General features: G+C 32.6%; 1 long non-coding RNA gene across 1 annotated transcript in view; it reads right to left on the reverse strand.

Annotated features, from left to right (window-relative positions):
- LOC116419824 overlaps window positions 1-13,012 on the reverse strand; it is a 37,641-nt gene that overhangs the window by 1,830 nt on the left and 22,799 nt on the right. The gene's annotated exons all lie outside the window — the stretch shown is intronic.

Genomic DNA, 13,012 nt, shown 5'->3' on the forward strand with positions numbered 1-13,012 from the left:
AATAGTAGCAGGTACTATGCAAAGTATAAAGAATACAAATACAGGCAATGCATACATTCAGGAAGAATTATATACATAAACACATGTACCTATATACATATACACAACACACACAAACATATGTATATTATGTATGTGTACACCCCTAGGGAGCTTCAATTATAATGGGTGAAGACAAAACATAAAAAGAAGCTGAAAGGAGCTAAAGACAATGGAGGAGGAAAGAGATGGCAGAGAAACCAGAAGTGAAGCCTGATAAAAAATAAAGATGTGACTCTCCTCAATGGATATTCTGGGCAGAGACATCAAATCAGTGGAAGTAGTACAGCGAAAGTGGGCACTTTTAAGGTTTGAATTCAGGGCTTAAGTGATCTTCAAGGTTGAAGAGGTTTCTAAGATTTATCAGACACATCCAAAATATAACTTGATAAGAAATGAAGACCCCTAAGCTTACATTTATGAGTTTGATTCCTTATCAAGTGTTATTCACACTTAAGACTATTACAAATAGTCAACAGCAACCTTAGAACAAGATGAATTTTTAAGTCCATAAAATGTATAAAGAAAAAATTAATTCCAATATTACAAAAAAGTTGTAAAAAGGAGATGGAGGATAAAAGGACCACAAAGATGAGAAATTTTGATCTACCCAATGGGGATAACTAATGATAATTTGAATGACTTCTGGCAGAGAACCTAGGCTCAGTGCAGACTGAGACTTTTTGAGATATATGGCCAAAAGTGGAATATGTTTTGCTTGACTATATATAATTGTTGTTATTGAGTTATTTCAAACATGTCTGACTCTCCATAACAATATTTTTAGTTTTTTTTTTTTTTTTTGTATAGATACTGGGCTATAGATACTGCCATTTTTTTTTTTCAGCTCATTTTATAGATGAGGAAACTGAGGCAAAGAAGATGAAGTCACTTATCCAGGGTCATACAACTAATACATATCTGAGGCCAAATTTAAACTTATGAAGGTGAGTCTTACTGATTCCAAGCTCAGTGCTCTATGTTCTAGACTAATGATTTATCCTCTATAAATTTGTGACAAAGGTTTTATTTTTCAATTGAGGAGAAAGGTAGGAGGGAGAAAAGGTGGGATTTTATTAAATGGATTTTAAAATAGTGAGTAATCCATTCACCCAAATAGCAAACAAAAAATCAAAGAAGTTACATTAGTTATACAGATTAAAATGTACCAGAAAATCAGAATGTATGAACTGATCCACTGAGTTTAAGATGTATGGTGCAGAATGAGTAGGGATAGAAAGGAGGAAGAGAGAGATCCTAGTCTTATTCAAGGGTAAATTTCTGAAAATCTCCAGAAAAAGCTGGAAATCAGGAATACGCTCCCTTATATGTCTACCTTCCAAAGTCTGTCACTGTTTCTCTTTTCCTCTACCTTGCCCTAGCAATCATCCCCAAAAGGATTTGGAATCATGTATGTCTTCTTTAGAAATAGGAAAATATGAAAATTATCTTCTCCAAAGTAAACTTTCCCTTTCATGCAGGGACTAAGTAAATTTCTTTCCAATAGTCTAAAATCATACCCAGAAAGCAACATGTAAAATGTCCCTAGCTAGTTGAGGTAACACATTCATAGGCCATAATTTATTCAGCTATCCTGCATTAGGTATTATTTCCACTTTTTTTGCTGCCACACTTGTTAACATAAATACTTTAAGATATGTGTGTATTTGAATAATAATTATAGCTATCATTTAAACAGTGCTTTTAAGACTACCAAAATACATTACATATATTATCTTATCTTATTCTCACAACAACTCTGGCAGTGATACAATGATGATTAGGGAGAGAAAGATAAAAGCCCTAGCAGGTGTTATGTGATGAAAGTTCAAACTATATAGAGTCTGGGTATTTTATACTTGACTCCAGCAGCCTTGGCCACTGCTTATGAAAAACAAAACCTGATGGAAATGGCTGGAAAAGCATGAAGTTTTTGAACATTAGTGCCTTTGAGATCAATTAAAAGACCTTGAAACTAATTCTCTCCTATCTTCATGATTGTCTGAAGCTCATAGATATTTTCTACTTGAATTTACTATTTAATGTTTCTACTTTTTGATTTGTTTTGTAACAGACTCTTGTTAAGCAGAACTTCTTTGTACTGCAAGTTAATTATACATATGAAGATTACAATGGTGGAAATTTGTTAATAGCTTGTGAAATGGGAATTAAAAAGATCAGAATATTTCTGTTGGATTATTAGAGATATCATGGAATGCAATTTTTCCACTACTCTGCACTTGGAGATAAATTGAACAAGAGAAACTTTAAAATTGTTGGTTTAATTTTTTTTATTTTATTAACATTTCTTCAAAATTTTATTTTATTTTCAGTTCTATATTCTCTTGTTCCCTCTGCCTTTCTTCCAACCACTGAGAAGACAAGAAATACAATATCTATTACATACACATACACACGTGTGTATATACAAAGAGGCATGTAAAACATATTTCTACACTAGTCATGATTAATAATTCTTCAAATTCCTAAATAGAAGACATAGATGACACAGATGAAACATGCTACTTAAGACAATTTACCCCTAGGCTTTGAAATACTGAGTCTCAGACATTCTAAAACCAACCCCTTCTGTATATTGCTTATATGCTTATGGCAACTATATAGGGGTAATTGCTTGGTTTCATCTAGATTAACATTTTAATTTGTGGGTAATGACATAGTTGGTATGGTTATCAAATGTATAGATGACACAAAGCCAACTATGCAAAGTATAAAGAATACAAATACAGGCAATACATACATTCATGAAGAATTATATACATAAACACATGTACCTATATGTACATGTGAGGCAGTAGTTATCTAAAAGAATATTTATGAGCTAGAAGGAGAGTGGGGGAGGAGAGAAGGAGGCAGAATCAGTAGGCAGAGACAAATAGAGGATGGAAAAGCAGTGGCCATTTTGTTCTTATTTTTGTGTTTAGTTTTAGGGTTATCTCACTGAACAAGCTAAGATTTTAAAATTATACTGATTGGATGCCGTCAGATCTCAGTTTATCATTTACTAATGAGAGAATTAATCATTTGTATCATCTGGATTAGATCTTGGTACTAGCCCCAGATCTTGGTCTTAGATGAGGAGTGAAGAGGCAGGAACCCATGTGAATAGTCAAACATGGAGTTCCTTTATTTCAAGTTCTCTCAGCCTTAAATACCCTAGTACAATTACATCATTATAGCACACTGCACATGTGCTAGCTCTAAGCACCTTACTATTATTATGTAGATGCCTCTTTACTGCAAGTATCTCTGCTTCAAGTAAAACATAGGTTGTCATGCCCCTGGACTTCTCAGGAAGGCTGAGAGCCCTTGGGGGAGAGGGAGAGCTGAACCAGACATTGTCAGCAGGTTCCCTCTGGACTGAAAGGTCTTCTGTCTCACCCAGAGGTCCCTCACTGTCTGTGGCTCTCTACACTCATTAAAGATATATATGTATAGATTGACTGCTTCCATTGTGATAGGGAGAATATAATTCAGTACACTAATCCTTGAGGAATGAGTTCAGGCACTTTATCATCCTCATTCAACATTTCTAATCCTGTACCAGCTTGATATTTACATGATTTTCCAACACCTTTGAAGAAGGTTTTTATTATTATTATTTATTATATATAGTTTTATATATATATATGTAATAATTATAAATTATTATTAAAGTTTGAAGAACTTTAATAACTCTCAAATCCCTTCCTTCACAGTAGGGTTTGATGCTTGTTCTTAATAGTTTTCCTTTCTAACTTAGCTTTACCTTTCATGCTTCACATTGTAATGGCTGCCCAGTGCAGTGTTTTGGTCCACAAATGATTTTATTCTGTCAAAGATTGTAGAAGAATGTTTTCATTTGTCATGGTTGAAGCAGAGATCAGATTCTGTAAATTATTGTTTTGGTATAATCAGGATCCTAGTTGTATTTTATTATCAAACTCAAAAGGAACTTGGAGAATTTTAGTTTAAATTCTATCCATCTCGTTTAAAAGGTCATTTGAAACAATGCTGTTTTTTTCTTCTATTTCATTATTATATAGAAATTTTAAAGTTTGACTCAAGTGAAGATTTTAAATGACTTCAAGTTGTTTAACTTTTATCTTTTCAGATTTTATTAGCCCCCCTGGATATCATCTCTCATTTTGCTTGATTTAGGTTGTGTTGTTGATAAATTCTTGGACCTAGAGTCAGAAGATAAGTTCTTAAGTAGCTTTAGATACTAGCGTTGTTACTTTGGATTTAGTATCACTAAACTCTCTAAAGACTGGTTTTCTCATTTATAAAATGAGGCTAATTAAATACTTCTAGATCCTAGAGTAGTGCAGGTACAATGAAATAATATTCTTAACATTCTTCACAAATTATAAGTGCTATAAATGCTAGCTACATTATCATTATTACTCATATAGATTTTTTTTAATGATTATGCTGTACTGGGTAACTATTTTTATATTACTTGGAGGTGAGAGTATTATTAATAGAAATAAGTGGGAAGTTTTTGTTTTCTAAATGCTAAGATTTAGTTCCAATTTGTTAATAATATAGTTCTGCTACATAATGATAGCATTTATACCTTTACTCATTTCATAAAAATTTGTGCTTTGCCTGCTTTAATGGCTAGTACCATGTCTGTTGAAGGATTTCCAGCAGGTGCTGGTATTTCTGATTTTTTTTTGCAATTGTATCTTCTCTTTTCATAGCACCAGAATGAGTACTTATTCTGCTGTTATCCATGTAGAGCCAGGCCATTATAACAGTTTTAAGTTGCACCAACCTGCATACTCTTTTTACCCCTGTCTATTCCTCTGATTGTTAAGAATCAAATTCCAGAAATTTTTTGGATTTTTTTTCCCCTTACAGTCAGGATTCTGAAAATATCCACAATTGGATGAAATATGTTCATGTCTCTTGCTTTCAAATTGTATTTTTGTCCTCATTGGAGAGCATTTCTTAGACTAGCAAATCTGTGGGAAATATTAGAGATCATGTGGTCCAATCCTCTCATTTTAAATATGAGGAAAATGGGTCTCAAGAGACTTGAAATGACTTGTCCAGTCCCATAGAATCAGTCAGAGGCTTACCAAAGCAACATCCTTGACTTCAAGATCAAATTCTCATTAATTAGTATTGTATTGGAATCATGATGTTAGAACTGGCTACAGAACTGGTTGATTATTAAATTTTCAGTGTCATCAATGTTGAATTGCTGAAGATGTCCACATCCATCAGAATTGATCATCATATAGTATTGTTGTTGAAGTAAATAATGATCTCCTGGTCCTGCTCATTTCATGCAGCATCAGTTCGTGTAAGTCTCTCCAGGCCTTTCTGAAATCATCCTGTTGGTCATTTCTTACAGAACAGTAATATTCCATAATATTCATATACCACAATTTATTCAGCCATTCTCCAATTGATGAGCATCTACTCAGTTTCCAGTTTCTGGCCACTACAAAGATGGCTGCCACAAACATTCTTGCACATATAGCTGCACCTTCTTTTAAGATAGAATATTCCATGACCTTTTCCCACCATGCCTTTTCTTTTGAATTATTTATATCAGATTTTTGACATAAGCAAAATTTTGGATCATCATGGTGTTAAAGTTAGCAGGACTTAGATGCTAAATTTACTCTATAAATTAAGCAAAATATGATATATTTACCCAGCTAGAAGAGTAAAAGGTAAATTGTATATAAGATACAGTAAGAGGAAAGAGTTTATTGCAAATGGGAAGGAAAAACAGGTGGAAAGGAGAAATAATAAAAAAAGGATAATAATTGAGATTATTTAACAAAATCAATTAAATTACTTATAATCATCTTTTTTTATCATTCTACTATATTGTAGAAATGCATGCTTTATTCCATAAATTAAAACAAAAATAAAATTTTAAAACATTCAAAAAATTTAATAATCTTCTACTCTGTGAAATTAAAAAATAAAACAAAATAGTTTGTATGCTAGGAGCTCATGTTCTACTGCTTAATAAGTAGTATTTGTGTCATTGATTTGAATGAATAAAGCATTTATTAAGTACTTAATATATACAAAGCATGATGTTAAATGATGAGGCTGCAAATAAAAGGAAAAGACAGTTCCTGTTCACTTTCTATTATTTATTATGCAATATCTGTGCTAATTTTGTTGGATCTAGTGGTTGTAAAAGTTTACAAATATTGAAATATGTGACATGTAGCTTCCATGATAACAAATTTATAAGAATGAGATGAGATCATATGCGTGTGCATGTATGTGTGTGCACAGTATCCCATATAAAATTCTCTGAAAAGCACAAAAACTTATACACATGAGTGTTAAGGTCATGATGATTTACAAATTGCATTTGATTTCCTAATTTTTTTTTCCTATCTAATCTTTTGCTCTTAGACTGTTTTATGTTAGTAACCTTGATCAGTCAATAAGCATTCATTAGATTAGCACTATGTTCCAGACACTGTGTTAGACTAAATACAACTAATAGATAAAGACTAAATAAATACTATAATGAATAATACATATAATGATAATAAAACAGTATAATATTAAAACTGAAACAATTCTCTTAGGGAGGTTACATTCTAATAGGGGAGAAAATAAGTTTATAAGTAAGTATATAGAGAACAATTTTAAAGATAATATATTCAAGATTGTTAAATACAAAGTATTTAGGGAGGGAATTGCTATTAGGAGATATCAAAATCAGAGAGAAGATCATTAAGTTTACTTCAGATAAATCATAATTTACCTGAATACTCACTCTCAGATACTGGTGTTGAGAAAATTAATTTTATAGTAAAAAGTTAACTTTTCTATACTGTTTCAATATTAGATCCTATTTTGTTCACTGAAGAATATTGCAAAGGATTCAAAACTTAACTGCTGTGCTTGAGAGGGTTAACTTTCATTTGGAGAGATGTAAGTAATATTTAGGAAGATTACTGTGTACAAAAGTAATTTACTATATGGAAAGAGAGCCATAGGTAAAGTGAGATATAATTGTAAGATACAACTTTGAAGGAAATTATTCTGGGATCATTATATTTCCTCATAATAAAATCTTATGTTTTTAGGCTAATCAAATTATCTTATTTTAATAGTAAAGAAAATAGTTCTCTGAATTGAAAGGAATTTTTATGTCATCCATCTGTCTGAACATACTTGAATTTCAAATCCATGTTCAAAAACTTAGGATTCTGAGGTGAGATCTTACATTTAAGGAACACTATATATTTGTTAAGGGCAGTAATTGTTGTCATTTTATGTTTTCTTAAAGTTGAACACAAGTTGACTAAAGCATAAAAAATTCTTAAAGCTATTTGGACAGTGTACACACAATTAGCTGGTCATCCTTGAAGCCATTCAATCATGTCTAATTTATGTGGCTTTAACTTACTTAACTCCCTTTTATCTAATTAACTTTTTCCTAAGATTATAAGTCTAACTCTTTTTTAAAAGCAAATAAAAAAGAGAATTATTTTGAAAACTAGGTCCCTTCCAGTTTTCTTTAAGTAGGGGAAAGATTTAAGCATCTCTAAAGACACTACAACTATTACACGATGGTGCAAGAAACTGTATGATAATATACCAACAGTGCTGAAATGCAATTTTTGAAAAAAAAATTTGTGTACAAAACAATGAAATAGCATCAACTTTGACAATTTTGCAGTGAAGGAAACCAGAAAAAGGAAGGCTGGCTCACATATGTTATTTGATGAAGCAAGGAACAGAGTTGTTTTTATGGCATGCCCAAAGGCAAGAAGAAACGACAGTCTACAGGATATTTGATGATCTCATGCTATAGTGCTCATGGTAAGCATATACATAAAGATCACTACAAAAATAATTGCATGTTAAACACTAGCAGAGGATGATGAGGTAAAAGAGTTCTTTTTTGGGGGTGGGTTAGGCATCTGGGATGAAGTGACTTTGCCCAGCTTCACACAGCTAGTAAGTATTAAGTGTCTAAGGCTAAAATGTGAACTCAGGTTCTCATGACTCCAGGGTCAGTCCTCTATCCATTTCATCATCTAGCTGCCCCAGATAAAAGTTCTATGAAAACAACTCAATGAGATCCTCTAAATTGAATTTGATACAGGTTTGTGACCTCATTGCGAAGAAAGGAATAGGTGAGAACTCTGAGAAATATTTTGGAAAACATGGATCAATGAACAAGAGAGGTAAAAGCCATAGGTTACACAGAACAGCATACCTCTGCATCAAAAATAATTTAATCACGAAAAGAATAGGGCCTTAGGTGAACAACAAATAACATACAAAATTAAAGTGATGATATTTTAAAAGACAGGAAAATATTACTGAGATTAATTTCTAAATTACCTATTTATAGTATGATCACTGACTTCTTAGAGAAAAATATTTTTATAAAGCTAGGAAGAAAAAGAGTAAGAAAAGAATATACCTACATTTGAACTTATTCAAACAAGTTATTAATAATAAGAAAGTGGATAATGTAGAGTAGAAAGGGCATTTCTACCAATCATCAGCATTCATTGACAAATTGGTTCCTTATGTCTCCCCCACTTCCCTTCTCTCCATCTCTTTCCTTCTACTCTCTCTCTTCCTTGAAGAACATCTCTAGCATATGGTGAATTTATGGGAAGATAAGAATAGAAGTTGTATAGGATGAAGAGGCATGGTTCTGTTGTGATCTATATCCTTGGAGGGAATCTATCAATGAAATTACAGTTTCATCTAAATTTCTGAGCATTGACTTAAGTAGAGGGATATTAAGCATTGATTTAAAATTTTTCCTTTCTATTTTGCAGGAGAGTGACCCCAATACTGCAACATATACAAGTTTTGGGAGTAGCTACAGGATATTTTTCCCACAGAAGGACAAATCAAGGCCATGGGTAACTGAGGTTATATGAAGAGAAAAGCAAGGAATAATAATTAGAAGTATAAATAGCATTTATCCTCCTACCCCCACCCTCCTCTTTGTTACAACTAGATTTATATTTGGCATCTATATTTTTCCCAGGGGTTTTCTATTTTGAAATTTTCTTACTGGATGCTTAACTGTTTCTGAATTTATGTATGTATGTATGTGCAGAGTATATTATGAAACATGGGTTTCACTTTTGTAAGGACTTCAACTCTTATTGAGTTCTTTATTTCTAAACTCTAAATATAGCAAATATTCTAAATATATTTATATACATATATATATATGTACATACACATATACTCTTATACATGCATATTGTATAGAAATATTTATGTAGGGTTTTCCAAAAGTCAGTTTCATTTTAGCTTTTACATCTTACAGTTAAGCATCAAAATGGCTTAAAATGCCATTTTGAGTTTTGGGACACATAATGCATATAAACAAAAATATCTACCCATGTGTTTTTATATATGCATTATATATATACACATATGCATACCTATTTGTATGTTAAACATAAGAGACCTGATGAAGATAATAAAAGTGAAGAAAAAGAAGAGGGACCCAGATAGGATGTTGGGATGCTCCTATAATTTGGAAGCATGGTATGAATGATGAACCAAAAGAGGAGATAGAAGAATAGTCAGATAGGAGAATCAGGAGAGACTATTGTCACAAAAACCTAGAAAGGACATTGTATCTAGACAGAGGAAATGGTTAATACAGGCAGATGCAGTAGAAAGATCAAGAAAACAGAAGCTAGGAAAATATTCGGTCACTAAGAATTCATTATACTAACTGGTTAGTTCTAATCTGTTCATTACCATGACAAATCTAGACATTGTATGTTGATACCTCTAGAAATTTAGTTAAACCTATTTGCCTAGTAAAGGATTCATAAAACTAAAAAGACATCCTTGGGAATATGTAGGAATAAATCTTCCTGGAAAAAAGGTGAAGGAATCCTTTGGCAGTGCAGGCAGCTGCCTAAGCTTTTTAAAAGCTTTTCAGTGGCAGATCATTTAGGTGGCTATAGTCTTGGGCATTCCCATAAAGGAGGAGAAAAACTGTGGTTTAGATGAAACAAATTCCCATGTATTTTATTTTGTTTATCTTTTCTTAGCTAAAGAGATATAAAGAAGATATTTCTCCCCTCGGACAGAAAGAGGTTAATGCAGAATACTGGCATTGTGGGAGGAATATATTGTTTGAGGAGAAGGTTGTACTTCTGCATAACCTTATTAATACCAAGGAATAATATCAAGGAAAACCCAGGAAATCCAGTGACAAGGCCCAAGATTCCAAGAGACATGGTTTTTTCCCAACCTGTTTTTTTTTTTTTTTTTTTTTTTGTTGTTGTTAAGCTTCTGAAGAACTCCAAAGATTAAGTACTTTCTGCTTCATAGAGAAAGAGCAGTGTTTTGATTGAACAAATACTACCCAGGTTAAAAAAATTAACAATGCTACCATATCCCCACTCAATCACTTGCCACTTACTACCTCTGTGACAATTATTGTCAGATAGAGAGACTTAACCTTCTACCTCTATCCATAGCCATCTTGTCCCTCTATTATTTACCTTCTCCTAGATCCACCTTATCCCAAACCTCCATGATGTGGGCTGTTGAAAAATTAAGTTACATGATATAGAATATCTGCATTACCAAGGGAGGGAAGCATGTTGACTTTCCCTGTAGGCTGTTGGTGCCTGAGATAATATTTTAGCTATCCTACTATACATATAGCTCTAGATAATGGCAAACACACATTATCAAAAAGACTATTTTATGGAGAATTCATGCAGGGCAAATGCTCACATGGTAATCAGAAAGAAACAATACAAGGACACTCTCAAAGTCTTTTTAAAAGAATTTTAAAATTGATTTTATGACATGGGAAACGCTGACACAAGATTGCTTAGCATGGTATACTCTTTTTCAGAGAAAGTACTGTGCCCTGTGAGCTTAAAAGGAATGCAGGATGAACAAATCTAGAAAATCTTCCCCAAATACTCAAATAGACTAATTATGTCCAACCTGTGGTAGAGCATTCCAAGCTCATAATAGCTCTGATCAGCCACAGTTGGATACACTGTAACTCAACTCTAATGTAATGGCATCAATTTGGTCCTCTTTGAGTGTGAAGGACAACAACCAATTAACCAACCGACATTTGGCATCCAGTAATTCTTTACACCAAGAGAAAGAGGGGAATAATGATTTTGTTTTGGGAAGAAGGAAATGGAAGAAGGGAGGTAATCAGATTGAGGATGGGAGAAAGAAAAAGCCATCTTGTCTATTATGAGCCAAAACCCTCTTGAAATGAAGAGAGGAAGAATATAACTTGTCTTATTGCAACTAGAAGTAGAAATATGTGTACTTATGAAATATTTTCATTTTCCACACAGCTACTCATACAAAATGTTTATTATTCAAAAGAAGGTAATATGCTGAGGGTAGTGAATAGGGAAAACCCTAATTTTATTTTAAAATGATAAGGCTTATGGCTCAAAGCTACCATAGAAGTGATATAGTAGAAAAAGCAATGAAGTTTGCAGTATTAGAATTTGACTCTGTCCTCTACTACTTCCATTAACTTGAAAGCTATCTTTTCATTTTTAGACAAAGAATCATCTGATCCTCTATTTACAAATGAAAAAAAAAAGAGAGAAAAGCTGGCAAAAGTTACATAGCCATTTCTACCTTTACATCAATAACCTTCTCAACCTAAAGATGGTTTTGTCCTGGCCAAGAACTTGTGCTTCTGAGTTGGAATTATACAACTACGAATAATCTGATGGTTTTCCTTTGATCTCAGGAAATGTAGATATTCCACCTTGTAGACATAAATGTCTAATTACTGGTCACAAGATTCATTATTCCATCTTTATATCCCTATAATGTGATACATATTTCCATGTATGTCTATAAGACAAGAGAAATGTTGGGCTATGTAACTGAAAGAACACACTAGGCTTGGTATCTTGACAAATTAGTCCTAATCATGTACAAATTGATGTCCCTCTTGGTATTTTCTTTTAATGAAGTTTCAGGCACTTAATGAGAACTATAGCTTATTTTAAACATATATGTTCAGTCTCTTAAAGGTCACACATTTTCTCATGATTTACTAAAATTTAATATAAGCAGACTAATAACTAAGTCCTCTGACTGAGATTAGTTATATTTTTTCAAGAGAAGATATCCATTTGTATTCACTAATCATTCCATTGATAAGTATAATATAGCATCCATTAATTGCTAAATTCGGTTTCTTCCCTTTATAGATCTTCCATCTCCACGTAAAACTAATTCTGTTCATCACTTCTCTGGTTATTGATTTCTGCTGAACACCTGGAGCAATGGCTAGACACTAGCTAATTACATGTTTTATGGCTCATCGAGTCAATGAGAATACCCAATAAAATGAAAATTAATGATGGCTTACAATAGTGTTCACTTGTTTGCATGTAAATATCATAAGGGTCATTTGTCCATTTGATTAACTAATGCTTCTTGAAATCACTTCTATATTTCTGAAGTATGATTTTCATTATATCTTGAGGTCAGAACTTTTCCCATGGTTTAATGGAAGTCATTTGGAAAGTATGATTTGAAGTATATGCTTTGCAAGAACACTTTCCCCAGATATAATTTTATGATCAAAATAATATCAAATTATAGGAGAAAGCTTTAGTTATATAGATATGTGATCATGCTGCAAGATTTTAAAAAATTCTATTTTTTATTTCCCAGTTTCTCTTATTCTCTTCCCCTATCTCAACAGAAACAAGTGAATTCAATAAATGTTTAAATACCTGATATATGTTGATTTAGAAGTGGAAAATGCCTATAAAAGTTCTTAAACCAAACTCTGCCCCCATCAATGACAGTAGAACCATTTCCATTTGGACTTGCAAAACATAGTATCAGATGTGGCATATAAAGTGGGATGGCACTGAAGACACCAACAATGGAAAGATCAGCCAAACTAACCTTGGAATTTCTTTTTACGTCCTAGCTTTCCTTTTATTCAGTCATTTTTGGTCCTGATCAA

This window comes from Sarcophilus harrisii, chromosome 6 (assembly GCF_902635505.1).
Source record: "Sarcophilus harrisii chromosome 6, mSarHar1.11, whole genome shotgun sequence".
NCBI classification, from domain to species: domain Eukaryota; kingdom Metazoa; phylum Chordata; class Mammalia; order Dasyuromorphia; family Dasyuridae; genus Sarcophilus; species Sarcophilus harrisii.